Source organism: Passer montanus, unplaced genomic scaffold (assembly GCF_014805655.1).
Source record: "Passer montanus isolate IOZ18808 unplaced genomic scaffold, ASM1480565v1 scaffold15, whole genome shotgun sequence".
Lineage (NCBI taxonomy): Eukaryota > Metazoa > Chordata > Aves > Passeriformes > Passeridae > Passer > Passer montanus.
This window is the reverse complement of record NW_024362051.1, coordinates 12,001,594-12,024,569: the sequence shown is the minus strand read 5'-3', so window position 1 is coordinate 12,024,569 and position 22,976 is coordinate 12,001,594.

Sequence of the window (22,976 nt, the reverse complement as noted above, 5' to 3'; positions counted from 1 at the left end):
GGGAGGCAGTTTCTCAATCCAAACCTAATTCCCCTGGGTTTGATTCCATCCAAATCGTATTTGTAACGTAATTAATGAATGAACTTAGCCAGGCTGATGAGCTGGCACCGTGACAAGCTCCATTCAGAAAGTCACTTCATTCCTTTGGGTCAGTTCAGCATCAGGAGCAAACTGCAGCCCTGGTTCTGCCGGTGTGAGGCCTGAACAAGGACAGATTCTTCAACTGTGGTGTGATGGCTTGGCCCTTTCAGGCAGTGATTCACCCCAAAACAATTATGGCAATGAATCCCATGGCTGGCTGTCACACACCCATTGCCTGGCATCACCTGAATTTCCTTTTTTTTCCACCTGGTCACCCACACATCCTTCCCTCTCCTGTTTCCCAAGCCAAGCAGCTGAGACCTCTGATGGACCCTGGACTGCAGCCTTCTGCTCTCCTCAGCCTTTCAGCTGGGCTTGAGCTCCATTTAGAGCCCTGGTCCTACGTAAAAATCCTTCATTTCTTCCCAAATTTGCAGGTGGGAACAGAGGTGGTGTTGCATTGCTTGAAGCTTTTCATTGCAAACCTGATCAAGCTACACCTGATCTTCCCCATGAGGAGGAAATCCAATTATCCTGTATTTTTAAAAGAGGTGCAAATCATTAATTTATAAACACTTCTTTCTGTACCAATATTCAGAATACATCTTGGATCTATTTAGAAGACCAAGGGGATAGATTATTATGTTCTTATGAAGTTTAATGGAATTTGAGCACCTAACTCCCAAAGGCTTCTTTGACAACTGCATTTAAAGTAATTTACCAAAGAGATGGAGATCTTTTTTAAAGAGTTGCTCTAGCCTACACTTGATATCTTTCTCCTTTCCTTTTGTTGTGGTGGCTGTTATAAATATTCAGTGGTTTTTGTGAGCCTCAGCAGACCAAAAATGGTCTTCAAAGAACTCACTTACATGTATTCACATATTTTAAAAACCCTAAGATTTTCTTTAAAAGAAATATTATTGGTGTTTCTGCAGATAGTGAAAATATATGATTTGCAGCAAATTATATTTTCACTGAGGAACAAAGGGGCAGAGGAAAGGATGAGAGGACTGGAGAATTGATATATGTTCCAGGAATTCCTGTTATGAAGCTCTTGAGAAATACTTGTCTATCCCAACACAAAATGACATCAAACTGAATTTCCTCAAGGGCTGATTGTGCAAGATAGCGATAGAGTTAAAATCCACTGAGATAAACCAGAGGCTCTTTGTTCTCTATCCTCTCCACCACATGTTGTCAATGAAGGGAAAGGGCAAGCAGAGCAGCTGAAATAATCCTGAAATGCTGTACTCACACCTCCAAAGGTGATTTATCTGATGGACATTTCAGTTAAAGTCGTAGAAACAAAAACTCTTCCAGAATATGGCAGTGTCAGCTGGAGAAATTCCAGGACAAAGTCAGAGGAGAAGGAGATTAAATCGAAGTACAGGTCTAGCTGTAAGTAAATAAATAACAATTTTTAAAAAATAGTATAAGATTATCCTGTCTGTATCTTTGTGGGGGGCTTCTCAGGACTGTGGCTAAACAAAACCCGGATTATCCTGATGTTATCCTGGGTTATCCTGATGTTATCCTGGGTTATCTATATCCAACCTGGCCTTGGACACCTCCAAGGATGGGGCAGCCACAGCTTCTCTGGGCACCCTGTGCCAGGGCCTCCCCACCCTCACAGGGAACAATTTCTTCTGTACATTCAACCTAAACTTCTCCTCCTGCAGAGGGAAGCCCTTGTCCTGTCCCTCCAGCTGGAGGAATTGTCCCTCTCCTGCTTCCTTGCAGGCCCTTCAGACCCTCGGAGGAGCTGTGGGGTCTCCACAGAACCTTCCCTTCTCCAGGCTGAGCAGCCCCAGCTCCCTCAGCCTGTTCCCACAGAGGAGGGGCTCCATGGACTCTCATCAGCTCCAGGGACTCCTCTGGCCTTGCTCCAACAGCTGCACCTCCTTCCCCTGCTGGGACACCAGACCTGTGCTCAGGATTCCAGGTGGGGTCTTAGGAGAGCAGAGCAGAGGGGGAGAATCACCTCCTCCCAAGGACCCACCCTCCAAACCAAGCTGGGGCACTGCTGCTCCTCCAGCCCCTTCTCCTTTATTCTCCTTTCTTCTCCTTTATTCTCCTTTATTCTCCTTTATTCTCCTTTATTCTCCTTTATTCTCCTTTATTCTCCTTTCTTTCTGATGACAGCAAAAGCAGACTGGGATGCTCAGAATTTTTCCCGGTCAAAAATTTCAAGTTTCTTCCCAGCAGCTCTACAATTTTGCCTCGTGTCTGACAAAGGGTGGAAGAGGAACAGGGCACTTGAGCAATACCCACAGGGTAATCAATCACTGTGGGAGGAGACTGAAAACAATCTGGCCTCCCACAGGAGGTTCAAAGGCACCAGCACCATTTTGTGCACCACCAGCACATGTTTTATGCATCTGTTACTCTGTAGTGGGAAGCCATTCAACAGATGGTTTCATTTTCACTTACATTAGGTATATAAAGTTGGGAGCTTGTTTGTAGCAAGTGATAATCGAGTTTGAGCTATAAAAATAAGTGTATTGATGCCACCCAAATTTTCAGTACGTGTCTGCTACTACTTTAATGAGAGGTGAGGTTTCAGATACTCAAGATCCGTGTTGATGGGGTTACAGAAGGATCCCCCCTCCAAGCCAAGACTGGGTCAATTCTGCTCCACCAGCACCTTCTGCTTTAGCTCTAGTGAAATCAAAAGCAGACTGGGATGCTCAAGATCTTTCTCCATCCAAAATTTCAAGTTTTTCCAGCAGCTTGCAGTTTTCAAAGCTCACCAGGGTCAGTAAGAACCCAAGAGGAGCAGTGGCAGGATGTGAGGACCATCACCTCTAAGTGGCCAAATTATATCTTAATTTTGTTTATTTATTGCTTGAAAAACAGATTTTCACATTATCTGAAAACTGAATAGAAAGGACAGAATCCACGTGGATTTAATGTCAGTTTACAGCTCAGGGAGTGCATAAGAGTTTGAAAACCACTGGGTCATGAGCAATGAAAGGCACAAAGTTGAGAGGCTTTTCCAAACTTGCAGTTATAATCAACAATGAACACTGAATATTCTTGATATTCTTATAAGCCCCAAATTCCTTTGAAATTCCTGTCAAAATTCACATTCTCAATGACTGTGCCTTAAGTGAATGTTTTATGAAATTATTCCCCGCTGCCAGCAGCTTCCCACCTTCCAACATCCCTTTGATCAGGTAACACAACACAAGGAGAATTTTCTGACCCCCTGCTCACTGATCAGGCTTTGTGCCTTTCCATCATGCTCACTTCTTCCCAAAATAAAGAATCCATACATCAATTCCAGGAAAAAATTCTAACTATGATTTTTAAAAACAATTTTTTAAAAAGTAAGTTTATGTTAACATTTTAAGCAGTGATTTGCACATAATAGCTGAAATGACAGAGCTGAGCTGAAGCAGTTTCTGAATGCAGATGTTTCAAAAGCAAATGTAAAAAGTGGATTTGTGGTGGCCTTGGGGCAAAAAAGTGAAATATTTCTGACAGTGATGGTGTAGCATTTTTCTAACATTGTTTTTGCTTTCTTTTTCTTTTTCTTCTTTTTTTTTCCATTTTCAAGTTTCACTCAAGATAAAAATTTCTATTGCTTGAGGGAACAGACAGATAGGCACTAATGAAAAACAGGCAAAGATGAGCAGGTTCAGGCACATGGCATTAAAAGGGACCTCCCACCCCCTCCCACCATTTCACCCCCTCGACTTCCCTGGGTCAGGAATTCTCTCTTTGGAGCCAACCATCCCCATGGTTTGTTGGGTTCGAGGTGGTTTTGGTTTCTTTCTTGCAACATTGCCTGAAACGTTCAGTTCTGCTGGGAAAAATGTTGGTGTTCTTCTGTGACATTTCCTGGGCTGCTTGCCTGGAAGGCTCTGCTCAATCTCACACCCTGCCCGTGGGGAGGGAAGGGAAGGGAGCTGACAGCCCTGGGGAGGGAGAAGAGCTGGCAGCAGGGATGGGCCAGGGGGAGGAAGGCTGGGGTGGGAGGAGGAGGAGGAGGAGTGTTCTTCTGTGACATTTCCTGGGCTGCTTGCCTGGAAGGCTCTGCTCAATCTCACACCCTGCCCGTGGGGAGGGAAGGGAAGGGAGCTGAGGAGCTGACAGCCCTGGGGAGGGAGAAGAGCTGGCAGCAGGGATGGGCCAGGGGGAGGAAGGCTGGGGTGGGAGGAGGAGGAGGAGGAGGAGGAGGAGGAGGAGGAGGAGGAGGAGGAGGAGGAGGGTCTGCCATCATCTCCCCCAGAGCAAAGGCTTCCATGAAAATCTAAACCTTAGGCTGGAATGTCAAAGGAAAAGACACAGAAGAAGAAACCTATTTTGGTTTCTTCAAAAGAACCAGAGACTCGCTCAGAGCTGCTGGTGCAGAAGAAGAAAACATTTTTACCTGGAACAATTCTCCACAAGGCTTCTTTGCCCCTTCTCCAGCCAAAGCTCATCACACCAATGCCCTCTTTGCTCCCTCCACTTTTCACAGCTCTGTTTCCTCACTTGCCTTTTATATTCTAACCTCATATTGAAGCATCTCCCCTCTCTCTTGCCCGCTGGCAAAGCACAGGTTATTTTTATATCTCCCAAAGGTGCAAAGCATTGAAAATCACAGACAAAGGTCTCATTTCTCCTGCCTTGTTAACTTCTCTAACTACAGTTAAGCAGCTCCAGGGGAAGAGCCTCCACCCCCTGCAGCCTGGCCAGAGCTGTTTCCTGGTTTTATCCCAAATTATTGCTCACAGACCCTCTGTAAGCACCTTCTGCCACCTGCTGCTTCCATATCCCTGACAGCACATTTCTGTGCTGCCAGATCACCCGGCCATGCAACACACTCTGGATGAAATGGGGACATCCAAATGCTTTGGACAAGGTGTTAAGTTTCCCAAAGCCCAAAAAAAGAGACATTTTCCCAGTTTTGTAGCTGTGTTCTTGCTCTGCATCTCTTTTTCACAGGGGTAGATTTTAAAAACAGCATTTTTGATGCACAATTGTTTCCCTTGCCAAGAACACTGTCACCAAGACAAGGGCTGTAGATTTCCTTTTTCCTGGCTATGAACTGACTAACATCTTTCAGGAACAACACATTTCTAACCTTTGCTTTCTCATAAACTTCTGTGCTCATCTCTTCCAGCCATATGTGCAGAGAAAGAGGTTGAACTTAGAGGAGCCATGCATTTGGAAATCAAGGATTGTTGTTGTTGTTGTTGTTGTTCCCTCTTTGGTCCAGGATTTGAGGGTTCCTTGCTGCCCTGGCTGCAGACAGAGTGGGGATGGCAGAGCCAAGGAGGGGACAGAGACTGTTCTGCAGGGGACAGGGCAGCAGCACCAAGGATGACAGCAGGGCAGCACCCCCAGCCAGAGGAGATGAAGCCTCCCAGTGCTTTGACAGGAACTGAGGGAGTCCAGTGGCCACAGACAGGGTCTGCCACAGTGCAGAGCCCAGAGGAGTGATGGGGAACTGCAAATCAAACCATGAGATCAAAGCCTGCTGGCATCCTCCCAGTCGTGGCTGGAATTCCTGATTCCCACCCTGCACCCCACTTGTGGAGCCCCACCACGAGCCTCAAACCAGGGTGGCTCCCAGGACTGCCTTGGCCCAGCCAGCTGGTTCCTCTGCAGCAGAAACATTTCATTCTTGAAACATTTTTGGCCACACTTTGCCTTAAAAATAAAATGTGCAAAATCAATCTGTGTAGCAATATTGAAATCTGACAGCATCACTCTGCACAGGGCAGGCTGGTTATTACCACAACCACTCACAAAAATGATCCCACCTTTCCCTAGAAGCATTGATTACAGGTGAGATAAAAGAGTGAGTTTGCTCCTAATTCATATTGGCCACACATTATTTCTGAAAAAAAAAATGGGTGCACTCAGTTTCTGTGCAAATCCATCTTCTGGGGAGCTGCAGGTGGTGATTATGAGGTCCCCTGTGTCAGCTCATGTCAGGTGGCAGATGAGGAGCAAAGCTCTTTCTGGGCAAGGAAATCATTAGCAGACTTCAGAGACACAGTGGTGTAAATCAGAGGTGAATCAGCCCTGCAATATAAATCCAGAGAATGGCCAGGCATGGCAGTTAATAACGGGACAGTGGCAATTCCCAAATATCTGGGCAGTTCTCTGCAGTCAAGATGCCTTTGGGCACACCAGAGCCATGGACAGCAGTGGAAATCTCATGGCTCAGTCCCAGGGGGCTGCTGGGGAATGCCCCCAAACATTCCCCATGAACTGCTCACAGGATGGCCTCCTCCTGCTGGGTGACTCCTGTCCTACTGTCATTTACTGCAAACCACCCATCCCAACAAGTCTGCTGACATTCTAAACTCAGGCTTCATTTGTGTGTTGACTTGCTCAGGAGAGCTCTATGAGAAATGGCATCCTCCAAGACTTCCTGGGGAGAGCTGGGGAACTGCAGGCAGCAGAGTGCATGTCATTTATTTAATGGAAAAAAATAAAATATGCATCAAAGCATCTTCATGGAAGTTGTTAGGATGCAGCTTAGCTTTAATTTGTAAGATGGTGGCATTTCTACACTGTCACTTCAGTATCATCACTGCCATCACTGGCATCACTCATTATTGGCAGCTCTGAATATTTGATTACAGCCTCACAACAAGCTCTGATTCCTTTGAATCCCTCAGCTCCAGCAGGATCCTGCTGGATCTGTCACAGATCCCAGACCTCTAAAGAAAATTCATGGAGCTGCAGTTTAGGGAGGGTAAACTCTGTGCTGTTGCTCACTGCTTTAATTAGTGACAGTCACGTACTTTATCTTGGTGGCAGGCGGTGTTAGGCTTCTTTATGTGAGCAAAACACAGAAGCAGAAGAGATCTGGCTCTCATTGCTGAGTAAAAATCCAGCAATTAAATTCAGGAAAATAAAAAAGATCCAACAATTGCTATGAAGAATTTCTGCCGTTCTGTTGAATATGTGCATGAGCAATTAACTGCCTTCTGCCCAAAGTTCTCCTTCAAAGGTAATGGATACAGCATATTTTCTCCCTTCTTGCCCCAAGCTGGTTTGCAGTGAATGATGTACATTGTAAAGAGACTGTTATTTCAGCCCAGGAGGGGCTGCAGGGAGCTGGTAGATAAAAGGATGATTTTTTAGACAGTTTCTTAGAAAACTGCACTGAAAAGTACAATAAAAAAGTATATTACGATGCAATTTGTCCTCAAGATGTTCTGAGATAAAAAAAAAACATATTGTGATACTGGTTGTTCAGTTAAAGAGGACAAAATTGCACTCAATATATTCAGGAATCACTGGGGTTTTTAGAAATAAATCAACCCTGACAGGGCTCTCCTTGTCTGGATTTAATGATCTATGTCACTAAAAGCCATGTTCTTTGTCTGAGCTGAGTCCTCCTCAACAAATGCTTCAATCAGCCTTGGAATATAACCCGAGGAGGGATGGGGCTGTGGCTGGATGCTGCTGAGCAGAGCAGTCAGAGGCAGCTCCCTGGGTTTATTAACAGGATTACAGCAAATCCTGGGCATTAATTTAATGGGAGAAGCAGAGGTCAGAGGTGCAGGGCTGCCACAGAGCTCCTGGACAGGGGAAGATTCCCTGAGATGCCTCCATCTGACAAGGGGAATTTCCAGGGAAAATGTCCTGCCAAACTGGCCCTGTTAGCAGGCTGAGCACAGCAGGAGAGCTCCCTCGTGGGAAAGGGAAATACAGATGGTTTAAATCTCCCTGGCAGGGAAGGGATGGGGGAAGCTGTGTGTGCACAGCTCTGGGGTAGCAAAGCAAAGGTCTGGCTGATGAAGCTTAATAGATGTGGGCAACATAAGCAAAGGAGCTGAACTGAGAAGATGCTGTTGTTCAGAAAGGGACTGAAAAAAACTGTCATTAACAAGCCTTCAGGATGCCTCTAAAATAGCCCACTTTTTATATTTGGTGTATGAATAACCTAGGTGTTATCCAATGTGATAAAACCTACCTTAATCTTATGCTACTCTGAAACTGCAAGATTTTGCTTCTTTCACTGTTCAGTTTTGGCTCTTTTCCTTTTATTTTTAAATACATATTCAACTTCTGGAGGTTTTACTTTTGCTTGATATAGCTTTGGATCTGTGCTCTGGGCAAAAAGCCACGCTGACACACAAACAGGTTAAAAAAATGTCCTGTGAAACATTGCTTGGAAAATATCACCTTCCAACTGAAAATCTCACAAAACCTGCCCTGGTCTCTATTTTCAGGGCACTCAAAAAGGCTCACATTTCAGGTATTTTACATTTTCCTGTATGCATTCCACATGCTTTCCATGACATACTTTAAAAAAACAATCCCGAGCCTTTCTTCTTTTGAGAAAAGACCTTCATTTTGTAAGACAAAAGGTTTTGTAATTCTCTCTTCTATTTCAGGAGAATATTCACACTAAATAAGAATTCGTGCTTCTATAATCAAATCATTTATCTTTAAATTTTCTGTGGGAGGAGATCCTCATCCAGACTCTGAGCCTGGAATCTCATAAGAAATTCCAAAGGAGTAAGGGTAGCATACATAGGAAATTATGTTTTTTATGGTTGTTTTGCTTGTGTAAGAGGAAAACTTGAGACCACCCTGAGGCCATCCAGCTGTGTTTGATGTGTTCTTATCAAAGGGGAGGAAGGAGCAGATGTGGAATGAGCAGAAAATGCCTCAGCTCCTGCAGAACCAGGGGGTTCAGGCTCAGAGCCCAAAAGAAAGCATCTCTTGCTGCTGCTAGCCTGGGGTGGGACATCAACCTCCCAGCCCTGGCATCACCTAATTCAGAACCTAATTCTCTCTCCAGTCCCAACTCACCAGCATCACTTTGCCTGGTAGCTTTTAATATTTGAAAAAAGAAAAAAAAAGCCAGCAGGAGTTATGCAATGTAGCAGATTTGAGGCACTTAAAGAGATAAAGGGAGGGAAAAAAATCTCTTGCTGCTGCTAGCCTGGGGTGGGACATCAACCTCCCAGCCCTGGCATCACCTAATTCAGAACCTAATTCTCTCTCCAGTCCCAACTCACCAGCATCACTTTGCCTGGTAGCTTTTAATATTTGAAAAAAGAAAAAAAAAGCCAGCAGGAGTTATGCAATGTAGCAGATTTGAGGCACTTAAAAAGAGATTAAGGGTGGGGGGGGAAGGAAAAGGAAAGAAAAACTTTAAAAGGAACCTTAAACCTTTCTTTTACTTTGCCATGAGGGAAAATTCTGCAAGTGGTTTGGGTTGAAGGATTTGCTGTGTGTGTTAACAAGGCATCTCAGGGGTTACACAGCTCCAGTTCTGCTGGGACCTAACACCTCTGGAGAAGGGCAAGGGCAGGTTGCTGCCTTCAGAGGTGAGGCTGGACCTCTCCAAGCTGTGAGCAGCAAGCACAGAGCCCTGGGATCAAATGGGGGCTGAGACAGAGGTTTTTGTTCCTTTAAAACCTTTGCAGAACTCTCCCTCCCCAGCCTCAGGGTTTGGGGGCACTGCCAGGGACAGAGGCACATTCCCTGAGCACCCCGGTGCTGTGTGTGACCCTGTCCCCTTCAAACTGCAGGGGGCTCTTCCAAACCTCCATGGGGAGCCACATCTGCCTGCTTTAGCCTGGAGCTCTCCTTTTCACCCAGTCCCAGAGAGGTGTGCCTGAATCAGGTTTAATATTTTTTGTCATTGTTGTTAGCTGACCTCATTTTTTCAGACAGCTAATTCTTTATCATCAGCTGTGTCATCTACCTCACCAGGTACTTTCTGGCTGGATAAACCACTAGTGTTTGATGTATCTTATCACTTCAGTAGCTAGAATTATTGCAAATTAATTATTTTTGTGGCAAATAGAACTTGTGTTGGTGTGCCCAGGTGTGCCCACAAACCTGTGGTTTGTATTCAACTCCTGTGAGCCATTCCCTTTGGTTTGGTTATTCATGCTCATGGCATCATCAGGGTTGGAAAAGACCACCAAAATCAAGTCCAACCTTCAATCCAATTCCTCCTCCTGGACATGAAACCATATCCCAAAGAGCCACATTTGCTCCCTTTTTGAACATTTTTAGGGATGCAGGGAACAGAGGACAGCAAGAGCTCACCACACTCAGCTCCAAACCTTTATTTTCCCAAAGCAGCCTCCTCTATTCCAGCCTTTCCTAAAGGATGGACATAAGAGCTCCTGCACACCAATCCACCCCAGGCTCCTGTGTGCAGGTGCCAGGCTTGGAGCTGCAGCACCTGCCCATTGCTGAGGTGCTGCCCCAGGTGCATCTCCAGAGGCAGCTGCTCCCACTGAGCATCTCCAGTGCCAAATCTGGGAGAGCCACAAAGTAAATCAGCTCCAAACCAACACCAAAAGATTCAGAGCAGAGCATGGACTAAGTAATAAGGCACTAGAATGCTCTTTTTTTTATTATTATTTACACAATAGTCTAATTATTGTTGTAGGGCCAGAGCAACACGAGTTACATCTGGATGAGGATTTTATCCCAGCCCTCCTAATGAGAGCACAGCAGAGGCTGGAAAAGCCAGAACTGTGCCCTCAGCCCTCTGTCTGCAGCTCCCCTTGGGGAGCAGCCCCAGGCTGAGCTCCCCCCATGCTCTGCACAGCTCACAGGCTGCTGCTCTTCTCCCTGCTGCAAATTTCCCAGTTCCTCTCTGGAATGAGCATCCTCAAATGTCTCCTTGCCTGACTCATTCCTGCCTGGAGAGGATGGCTGAACCTCTGAGCTCATTTTCTATCTCCCAGGCTTGTGGCTGAGCCTGTGACTCACACATCACCCCCTTGGACTTCTTTGGGTTCAGGCCATTTTCTAATTTCTCTCAAGATTCACTGCCCATGACCCTTTCTGGAAAATGTAGCACCTTTTTTTGTCTTGATCCACTTCTCTCCTCCTGCTGAATTCCTTCACTGCATGTTGCTGTTTCCTGCATTTTCAGCTGTCTGAGCCCTTTGTAAACACATCATTTTGTCTACACACACAAAACAAAACCTCTCCTCTGTTATTAGAATCACAGAATGGTTTGGGTTGTAAATAACCTTAAAATTCATCTCATTCCACACTTTCCACTATCTCAGTGTGCTCCAAGCCCTGTCCAGCCTGGCCTTGGACACTCCCAGGGATCCAGGGGCAGCCCCAGCTTCTCTGGGCACCCTGTGCCAGTGTCTCACCATTCTCACAGGACAAATTCTTTTTTTATATCTAACCTAAATTTCCCCTTTTCAGTCTGAACCCATCACTACTTGTGCTATCACTACAGTTCCTAATAATGAGTCCCTCTCCAGCTTCCTTTCCTGTCTTTACTCTGATTTCCAGGACAAAGTGGGCTTCACTGCAAGCACCAAATTGTTCCAGAGACAAATTGCTGGTTTTGTTGAGTGTTTTTTCCAGCAGACATCCTAGTTAGCTTTTCAAGCTCTTGGTCCTGTCTGAAGACAGCCATCCATCAGGTGTGCACCCACTGAAGAAAAGGCTTCAGAAGAGTATTTTGGAGACAAATGAAGCTTGTGGCCTCACCTGAGCTCCTTAAATCCATGTCAGAACAGAGATCCTGGACTGTCCTGTGGTGAAATTCTCCCTTCTGTGGTTATTTGAGTTCTCTACCAGTGCACTCAGCCCCCAGGACAGATCACAGCACGAGTAAAAGGCAGGAGCACATTACAGAAAATAGGTTGCTAAATTTGACATTTGTTTTATTGCTTGTGCCCAGCCACAAGCTGCTCTCCTTTTTCTTTAGAGGCTTCCCGTAGTCTACGTATGTTAAGATTTACATTTCAAATCTGAAAACAGCCATTTCTTGGAGATAAACAGACAATAAGCAATTGATTAAAATCAGAGAATTTGGTTTTCTTCATTTGCTTTAAAGCCCCTGAAGAATTACCTATTTCTATCTGAATAATGGATAGAATAGAGTACGGTGAAAGTTCAAACTAAACTCAGAGGTACAGACACATCTCGTTAGGCAAGTTCAAGGTGCAAGGGCACACAAAATCAGAACAACAAAAGTGAAAATACAGGTTGAAATTCTGAATACAGCACTGCCCATGCAGCGTTTTTGCATTAACTGAGAGCAATCCTTCCTGAGCTTTCCCGGGGCCAGGGCAGGAGCAGGAGAGGAGCAGAAGAGAAAAGGAACCACAGCAGCTCTTGCACAGCAGGAGCAAAGCCAGTCTCTGAGCTGGGCCCTTCTCCTCATTCCCCCCCAGAAGCTGTAGCAATGCTGTCAGAACAGTAAATGAATTTAAAAACACACTATGGAAGGGAAGGCAACGCTGTCTGCACGGGCAGCTGGGCAATGGAGCAAGCTCTCAGCAGAGCTTCCCTTTGTCAGGAAAAGAGGTGAAGAGTGACAGGAGATGTGGCAGCAAGCTCAAGAGCCTCAGCAAAAAGGTTCTCTTCTGCAATTTCTTGATATTCACAGCCAGATTTAAATATCACTCATTCCACAGCATTTCAACACAAGGTGCCAGTTTGAAGTGCAGTGCTGTTAAGTGACAATTTCTACCTAACTCACCGTGACGGTACAAAACGCTGGTGAAAAATGGGCAGGCACTGTGCACTTATAAATTCTGATTTTGGAGCTATTCTTTCAAGGAGCTATTTGCTTTTCATGTTCATTTCTTCCTTCAGTGGAGCCTGACATTCAGCTGAAGTTATCTGCTCTCATTTAGGGAGCAATGTATCAGAGCACAGTAAAACTCACATCAGCTTTATTATCACCTAGAAGAGAAAACAGTGGTTAACTGACAGCAGAATGAAGAGGAATAAAACAATTACAATATTAGTGTCTGCCTCCCAGATGGGGTAGGTACTAAATAACCACGAGTCCATTACAGGGGATTTCTCAGATGCTAAGAAGGTTAAATGGTTGAATGACTTATCCAAAAGTGATTGCTTTTCTGATCCCAGGTCCCTCCTGCTATGGCAACATTACCTTATTGCTTTCAAAATCACCCATGTGGCTTTTTTAAATTACGATTTGACTCTTCTGGAAGGTACCATCCCAACCATCTGGAGCCTGTCAGCTCTGCCCAAGGCATTTAAAGCTCCCAGCACAGGCAGGACAGCAAGGAACAAACAACCCCAGGGCTGTGCCTGCTTCTGGAGGGACCAGGGAGAAGGCCAAGGTTTTGTGTTTCACCCAAATAACCCGGAAAAGGACATTCCACAGCTGCCACAGCACAGGGTGGGACTCAGAAATTCACCCCAGCTGATGGGAAATGCTCCCACAGAGCCCTCTCACTTCTCTCCCTTTGAGCTGCATATTTTCCATCAGCTGGATGGGGTTTTTCCTCCCTTCTCAAGCTTTCCATGAGCTTTAGGATGAAATAAGCAAGGCAGCATTAGCCTAGAGAAGAAAATCATGTCTGAGTTGATCAAACTGTTGTGTGAGGTCATCCTGCACATGTGGCAGTGGAGTGTTTCTTCTAGTGTTCCTTCTCTGTAGAAATCTTCAAACACAGGAGAAATTGCTCAGAAAGAAAGTAAAACACATCAGTAAAGCAGAACAAATCCTTTTAGGATCTAGAGACAAAAGAATTCAGTGTTCTCAAGCACATAGTGGAATTTATTGGGTTGTCCTGTGCAGGGCTAAGATTTGGGCTCAATCCTTGTGGGTCCCTTCCAATTCAGCTTATTCTGTGATTTGTGATTCTGTGCACTGACATGCCTGCTCCTCCTGAGATTCTCCAGGAAATTAAAATTAATCCATTTTTAGATGCTTTCAGACAAGCTCAGATCCTCAATCTAAGCACGTCCTGTCTTTCTCCCTTCCATCAGCTCTATCAAAAGCCCTGGATACTTGAAATGGAAATGAATCGTGTAAAGGAGCTCTGGATTTGTCATTCAGTTTTGGAAATAAAAATCTTTCTTTGATTCTGCAAGATGTCATGCTCGCTGCCTGAGCATGTCAGCAAAACCAAATCATGGAGATGCTGTGTTCTTGCTGCCTCTAAATTCCTGTGACACAGGAACTGTAAGGGATTCTGCTTTTTTAGGCTCAGATAAATATCAGCAATTTAATTGCTTTCTTTAAGCTTGGGTTTGGACAGTTGATGGAACCATTAGGAAAACATGTAAGTGGATTTTTTTCAGTCAGTTAAGGGGGAAATAAAAGTAACCATGATGTTTATGGCATAAAAATAACTTAAACAATTCTTTACCCCTCTCCACATTCACTTTAGTACCTCAAAAAGGCCACATCTAATTGAAGCACAGAGCCAGAATGCAGCTTGCTTCTATTTCCTTCTATTTCAGAACACTTTGTACAGTACTCATCATCAGAGCTCCCATTCAGGGAGACTCATAACACACAGGGCAGATTTTGTGTCTTAATATCACAGATTATTTTAAACATATTCTGCGTGACCATGCAATCCTGCAAAGCTGCTGCCAGCAATTCCTGCTTCAAATTCCTGCTTCAGCTCCTGCCTGTGTGAGGCCAAAGCCAGACAGCAGAAACTCATGGTGAACACGAGCTGGGTGTGTTGTTGGTGTGAATTCCAGCAGTGCAGGCTGACAGCCCTGTGGGGATTGATTTCCCCCGTGATTCTGCCCAGGGAAACCTTCTGGAGTCAGGTCTGGGCATCACAAGTGGGAGCAGCAGCTCCCCAGCATCAGTCTGTGCTGTCAGCAGCACGTTGTGAGTGGGACACGACTCCTTTTTTTTTGCAAATTTACCAAATCTCTCGTGTCTCTTTCCCATCTTTTTGCCTCAATGTGACTTGAACCTCCAGCTGCTCATTTTCCTTTTCATTTCTGTTGCTTAAGTCCTCTCAAGCTGTGGCAGCTTTAATAGGGAAGATTCCTGCTGATCTCCTTTCCTGGATGGCAGAGCTGGAATCACCTTGAGCACACAAATGTTCATTAAACACACACATGGAAGCAAGTGATCAGCAATATCTTCCCTTTCTCACATTCTGCTGTATCCTTTTATTGAAGATCTAAAAAGCACAAATGAAACCTCTCCCTTTTTGTTTTTGTTTAAAAATAAATCCTTAAAACTGGAGACTTTGTCTTAGGTGAAGCTCAAAGCTTCAGTGGAGTAAGCCTGGGTCCAGGTGGAAGGAGGAGCACATTTGGTGGAGTGGTGAGGACTTTTGTGAGGTGCTCACACAGTCCCAAGCACACAGGAGGTGAGGTAGTTTCAGAGACACCTAAATTCCTGAGGTTCAGGTGTATTTTTCCCTGATGGGACAGCCAACTCCAACAGAAGGCACCTCTAGACCCAGCCACCTGCAGAACTGTCTGCCAAAACAGAGCAACCCTCCAGCTTCTCCTCTCAACTTTTCCCCCAAATTTTCATGCGGGAAACACAACTTTGCTTTTCTCCTGCTCTCTTACGCTGCACTGATTTCACTGCTGTGACTGACACTTTAAAAGTTTGTAGGTCTGCCTGAGGCACAGATCCAGCACAGAAAAATCTCTCTGCAAAAGCTGAGGCTCAGCAAAAGAGATGAGTGACTGAAAAAAGGATCTTCTGAGGGAAAGATCAGACAGTCTTAAGGTGGTCTGGGTCTCACCCCAACCATATTTTGCTAATCACCAGGGGGATTCTGAGACCTCCTATATGCCAGCATAAATCTAATGCAAATCCCAGGGAGTAAATTGTATTACTGTGGGTTTACTCAGCAGTAATAGATCCACATTTGTCCCCAAGTGACTCCAGCATGTCTTCCTGTGTGTGCAGACCCCTCCCTGCCAATGCATCCCCACAGGAGGGAATGTTTCTTCTCCCAAGCAGGAAACAGGGGAAGAAGCCAATTGCATTTTGCTTGATGGGAGAATTTCAAATGTACAATTTCCCTAAGACAGAGGCTCCTGTCTCAAACAAACACAGATAGATAATCATGCCCTCACATGGAAAACCCAATCAACTCAGACTGTGAAAATGTGAGACTCCTCAGAGCTCAAGAGGCTTCATTCCTCTGCATTGCTCTCCTGAAATATCTTCTGCATTAATCCAGAGAGAGACCAGTTGTCCAGATCCTCACAATCATGCACCCATGCATGCTCTAGGGTGCACCAGGAATTAAGGAGCTGCTCATCTGGCACCATCTCTTTCCCTAAACTCCTGATTAGAAAGTGCCCCAGGCAGAGCAGGGTTTGCCTGAGCTGGTTTCTAACCCAGCTCCAGATGACACTGTCAGGTTACCCAGATGCTCTCTCTCCACAGGGCAGAGCTGCTCCCAGCCCTCAGCACAGACAGGAGTTTGGAATTGTCCCTTTGAATGTCAGTGTGCTGTGTCATAGCAGTGGCACAGCTCCCTCCTCCTGCTCCTGGCTGAGGAGAACCAAAACCACAATAAAGTGAATGCTTTTACTGCTCACATTTTGTTTATCTCCTTGTTGTCCAGCAAACATCTCCTCTGATGTGACTCTGTTTCAGGTGATTCATTAATTCCTTGGCTCGTGATTGACTTTTCTAGGTGTGACCTAGAAGGTCACACCTAGGAAATCAATCAGAAAACCTCTCACCTTCATAGCTATTGCTGAAAGGAATCATGGATGTCCCAGATCAAATATGTTTGTTTCCACCTCACAGCCAGTTCTGCACTAGTGGGGAGAAAGTTTGGGATTTTTAGGAGGGTGGTTTTCAGTATTGAAGCTCCTCTGCCCAGTTCAAAATGAAGATTTCTGAAGCCTGCACAATTAATCACAAGTCTTTTCTCCAATTAAGGAGAAATTCTCAGCATGACCACAATGAAAGAAAATAAAACAATGTTTCTCAATATTAACTGAAAGGTTGGTGCCCATGTCTAGACACACAAATTTTCCTGCAGTAGTAAACATTGGTTTTGATTAGAAAATTGTTCTTACTCCAGTTTTAACCTCACAAGACAGAATTATTACTTGGCTGCTGAGATCTGAGAAAGCTCAGAAGCTGGCCAGTTAAAAGTAATATTTTTCACTTTTAATGAAAAAATATTATTTGCTGTATTTTTCTCCATCCTGCTTGGAAGAAAACATTGTTTTACTGCAGGGCTCTGACTGCAGCTCTGCATCACATGGGAGTCCAGTGGCAGAGAACAGCACTTAGAGCATTAAAAATGCATTCTCCACGTATCAAACCAAAAGAAGTGTGCCTCTTGGCAGCATCACTGGCCTAATTTTGGCTGCAGAATGAATAAAATCCAGGCTTCCACTGAAATCCCAGCATGTAGCTGCAGGCAGGGAGATGCCAGGGAGGGAGTTTGGGCAGTTTTTGGGAGCAGGGGCTGTGGGTGCCCTCTCCATCAGGGGTCTCTGCTGAGGGAGGCAGCTTTTGCTGAGCATCCCAAGGGCAGCTGAGGAGTCTGTGGGATTGGATCAGCAACATTCATCTCCTGAAATCACCACGCTCCTTTAAATATCTCTGCCCACCCCAGATGCACCCAGGCAGCCTCAGAATCCCTCAGCAGCTCCCAGCAGTGGTTCCTTGCCAGGGATGGGAGCTGCTCCTGCAGCTCCTGACGGGAGGGAGCGCGGGGAGGTTGATCTGGCAGCACCACACTTCAGTCCTCACACAGCAGCTGAGGGGTGGGAATGGCTCCATCTCCTCAAAAGGGAGCATTCAGGACTGGCTGACCCTGTCCCAAGAATCTGCCTGTTGAAGGATTGCTGCAGGCAATCCTTTTTTCTTTTCTTTTTTTTACGAGAGGCTGATTTCAGAGAGGAACAGAGGAGGCAGAAGTTTTTGAGCAGTTTGAGGTGCCATCATATCACAGATTGGTTTGGGTTCTAAGGGACCTCAAAGCTCATCTCATTCCACCCCCTGCCATGGGCAGGGACACCTTCCACCATCCCAGGCTGCTCCAAGCCCTGTCCAACCTGGCCTTGGGCACTTCCAGGGATGGAGAATCCACAGCTTCTCTGGGCACCCTGTGCCAGGACCTCCCCATCCTCACAAAGGACAATTTTTTCCTAACATTTAATCTAAAATTCCTCTCTTTTAGTTTAAAACTATTCCCCCATCACTATTTGTCCATGTAAGAAGCAAGGGGCACAGCATGACAGCTGTAATGAGGATAAATTGGGGAGAATTTTGATGATCCTCAGACCAAACTGAACTCAGGCTCTCCCAACCCCTCAAATCCAGGCCCTGTGTGACAACAGCAGCTCCTCCAAGACTGACAAATGATAATGACTCTCTGAAAGCAACACTTAAACCTCCTCGTGGCTGTTCCTCCCATCTCAGCTTCCCACTGAGACAGATGTGATAGATGGGAACAAGCTGGAATTAAAGTATGAAATGGCATCACCCCCGAGGCCTCAGGAGCGCGCGGTGCCGCTCCTCCCTGAGAGCCGAGCTCCTCACAGGGCGCTGCCTGAACCACAGCCACAGAAATCACAGCCCTGGAGCCCTGTGGATGTCCCCTGATCTGTGTGAGGTGACCACCAGGCACATTAATTTGTGTCTCTTCCTCCATGGCTTTTCCATGGGCTGTCTGTACCAGCAAGAGCCTGAGCTGTGCCCGCACAGCAGTGCAGGCTTTGACCCACAAGTGCCTGAGAGGGAAATTAAACCCTCAGAAACAACTCTGCAGCATTAAATGCCATCCTTTTATTTTCCTGAAGGAGCTAAAACACAAGGAGCATTTTGATTAATTCTGCTGTTGAAACAATTACAGTCTGTTTAGTGCCCTTGAGTTATGGGCACAACTAAACACGGACTCGCTGCTAAAAAAAAGCAGCGGTGTTACAAGACAATGCAAATTAAATTAGTCCTTTGTAATAAAACAAGATATGCAGTCCAAGCAAGGGGAATCACCACTTCAGAGGGCAGAAAGAGCTTCTCAGAGAGGAAGGTCCTCCTTTCTAATATTTACCTTTCTCTTCAGCTCGGTGACTCCAGGTTTCCCTGGGCAGTGTTTCTGGAGTGTTGTTTTTGCTCACCCTAACAAGTGAGCTGCCCTTCATTATCTACAGGTATTTGTAGTTTAAAAATATTACATAAGACACGGAGGAGATTAGCATTCATGAATGATTTTGTGTCAGTTGTGAGCAATGGAAAGCAGTAAAATAAAATCAGATTATAAAATGTAATAGAATTAAAAAAAAAAAGTAATAAACTAAATAGCAGCGAAGCTCTTTCATTTTAGGAAAAAGTGTATTTTCTGCTCAGACACCCCACACTTCCCCTCCAGCTGAACTCCAGAGGCTTTTACTGGTGACTCTTTCCTACATTTAACTTTGAGCACAGGCAGCAAATGGATGTGGATAGGAATCACCAGTCACTTTGGAAAGGAAAGTGAAGGAAATATTGAACACTCCATTGATTGCAGCCTGTGGTGTGCAAATTTCCTTCATGGAGTGGGAATGGATGGGCACTGCCATGGGGGAGATTCTGCTGGGGCTCCTCACTCACACCCAGCAGTTTTGTGGTGTTTTCCCTGCCTTACATCCCACCAGGGCAGTGGGAATCCAGCCCTTTGCTGATGGGTTCTTTTCCTGGGTGTCAGGATTGATAACTTTCTATTCTCTTTGCTTTTATGGTGCAGCTGGGTCATTACTTTAACCACGTGTCAGAATTGAGGGTGTTTGCACAGCAGAGCTGGATAAACGCTGCAAAATCAAAATAAATAAAAATAAAAACAGTTTCTGCAAGTGGATTTTGAGCTGGGAAGGGCATGAAGCACTGGAGAGCAGCACTCCAGGGGTTGAGTTGACCAAGGGGTATGAGCTCATCGACTTTTAGGCCTTTTTTTGAGAATTCACTCAGGATTCTCCCTGACCCAGCCCAAAATGTGCAGCATTTCCCTGGGGATGTGGGTGGGGGGATTCCAACCAACAGGATCCCAGCCAGCAGGATCCCAACAAAGAAGATCCCAACCAGCAGGATCCCAAACCAGCAGGATCCTGGGATGCTGCAGCCATGCAGGGGTCTGAGTGTCAGGGATGTCCCATGGGTCAGAGCCCTGGCTGGGCTACAAACACCTGCTAAAATCACCTTCAAATCACACTCCTACAATTTACTTTATCTCAATAAGTACAGGATAAAGAGGCTGAAGGAGTGAACATGCATTAGAGACAGGGAAAGGGGAAAAAGGAATTTGTTCCTGCTGAAAAGCAGCAAGACAGCCACAAAGGGCAGGAATTCCTGTTCTTTAGCCTGGGTACAAAAATGCCACTTACGGAGGTAAAAGCCCACAGAGACTCCCAGCAAAAGGCCAATTAATCACACTTATTATAATGAAAGTTACCTTCACATACTCATTTAATCAATTTTTTAAAATATAATCAATATTTTACAAGGGGAACTAAACAAGCACAACTGAAATTATTAAATGTCTAAATGTGACTGCCTAGACTCTTTGCCAGAAAGGCTTTTACTCGTCCACACCTTATCCCAAAGCTTCCTATCACTGCATTTTATCCTCTCAGGCAAGTAAGAAATATGACGAAGTTTCTGCATTAAACTGTTCTAATCAGAAATTCTTTTCTTTTTTTTTTAAGATTGTAATACATTAATAAAATGCATTGAAAATGTTCTACTTTATAAAAATCCTAATGATTTTTTTCTGAATTTTTAACTATTATAATCTTTCTCATTTCAAAAACACTGCTGTTCTTTAAGCCATAATCTTGCTTTTGCAAAAATAACTCAAACTGTTTACAAACAAATCCAGAAAAACATTAAAATGGATCACATTTCGGACTTACAAAAAAAAAAGGATACTAACAAAAAATGTGATTTTTTTTGCTCAAAAGTATTTTCCAGCTGTTCAAAAACAGCTGTTTCCAGGGGGTTCCTTTCACTGTTCCCAACAGACCTGGTAGGATCCAGGGTTCCAGGAGGTGTCAGGAGGCTGCAGGAGCTGCTGGAGCAGAGCCTGTTCAGCTGAGAACACAAATCCACATCAAACTCTGATACCAGAAGAGCAAAGAGAAGGACACTGGATGGTCCCATTTACAATGCTGCAATCATTATAGGAATTGCCACAAAAACTTAGAAAATAAGAAAGCAAAAAAGTAAATAACAGCATCATTAAATCTTTTTTAATTATTATTTAAAACACTTTTAGGATGCAATTTCAAAGCATGTTTTCCCAATTTTTTAAACATTTCATCTCTCTGGCACAAAGTGCTGCTATGATCTGCCAGTCCTGACAGGTTTGTCCTTTTAATGCAGGTGATGCAGGCCTGGTTCATCTCCTGCTTCTGTAATAAAGAAATTTCATTTAATTTCACCATTTGTCCCTTCCACACGCTCCATGAATCCTTAAATTGAAGATGATGGATGATGGATGAACATGCACATGAAAATAGATTATTGGTACTGACACAGAGAGGCATCCAAATCATTAAGAACTTGGCACCATTGAGAACTCCTTTATTAACAGAGAAACAAAATGGAAACAGGAGGAAATGCCTGGTGTGTGAATCCAGAATTCCAGAAATTAAGAAAAACTTTGCAATGGTGGCAAAGGTCAGGGAAATGTTTGATTCCTCTCCTTGCTTCATTAAGGAAGGACAGTCTGGGAAGCAAATATTTCCCTCATTCTCTCCTTTCAAATTCTCAAAAATATTCTCTTGTCTTAGGAAAATGTGAAATTAATAGGAATTCTATTATCTGAAAATCAAGGGATGGGAGCAGGAAAAGGTTTTTACCCATCCAATTGTTTAATGCAAGTCATATTAACTTTTTTCAATTTATTTTAGTGTTTAACTTGCTTGTCAGTATGTTCAAACCAGAGATCTGAGTTTTAAAAATCTCACACTGCAAACTCTATGGTTAAGTACATAAAAAATAAAATAATTTTGAAAATGTAAAAAATTATATATACAAACAGCACTTTTTGTGATTGACCAATTTGGGTTGGGTTTTTGTTGTCATTATTTGAAATACCCCACAAACTCTTTTATTCCTGTTGGGTGGGAACTATTCAAACAGAAAAAATGCAACTGGTTTGGAGGCTGTGCCACACACAGCCCTGAGCACAAACCACATTCCCTGCTGAGCTGATGTGTGACGCAGGGACTGGGAGCTGCTTTGGTCCCTGGATCTGGCCTGGACTGGGCTCTTCCCTCATCCCTCCCTGGATGCCCAGGACTGTGGCAGGGCTTTGGGTTTGCCCAGTGCCACCACCCCAGCCCTGCACCCCCTTTCTCTTTTGTGCCTCCTCAACCCCAAATCAACATTTCAGCAGCTCCAGCGGGTGATAATGACCCAGACCCAGGGTATTCCTTTGATCCCATTTCCATCCTGGTGAAGCCAGCCCCTCTCAGAGGGACAGGAACTAAAACCAGGCACAGGTCAAGTTATTTTGGAGGGTCTAGGTGTGTGGCTGCAGCTCTGCGTGGTGGGAACCAGGATTTGCACCTCCTGCCATCCTTCACCAGGCACTGAGGAAACTCCTTCACCAAAAAACCAACAGGAACTTCCCTCTTGAAAAAGGGAGGAACAGTCTGGCATGACCTAAAGGGAAATGCAACTGGAATAGAAAAGCAATGGCCACCAGCACAGCAGGGCCAGCAGCCTTCTCCTGTGTCATTGCCCAGAACTTTTTCCTAGAAATCAAATAAAACAAAGCATGGCAGAAATTGCTGTTGGATTCTGACCACGACTGCAACAACAACCAGCATGAAAACAACTGTTATATAACCATTATACAGTCGATTTACACATTCAGCCCCAAAATCAGCTCTGCAGAAAGGTGCTGGCAGTGCTGGCTGGGCAGGGCCAGCACAGGGCTCAGCAGATCCCTCAGGACAGGCTGGCGCCACAATGCAACCCCAGCTCTGAGATCTGGGGTGGGGCAGGAGCACCACATTGTGTCTCAAAGATGGGATCATCACCTGAACCAAGATCGGAGCCCAACACTTGGTTCATAGACCAGTGCAAGAGCACCTTGGATTTGTGTTTCCACCTTTTAAAAGCTATGAAAGAAACACCACAGTGTTCCCTGTCTAAGTCACATTCATTGTGTGGCCACATAGGCCACGTGTTCATCTCTAGGAACACACTCTGCTGTCGTTACACTAGAAACCAAAAC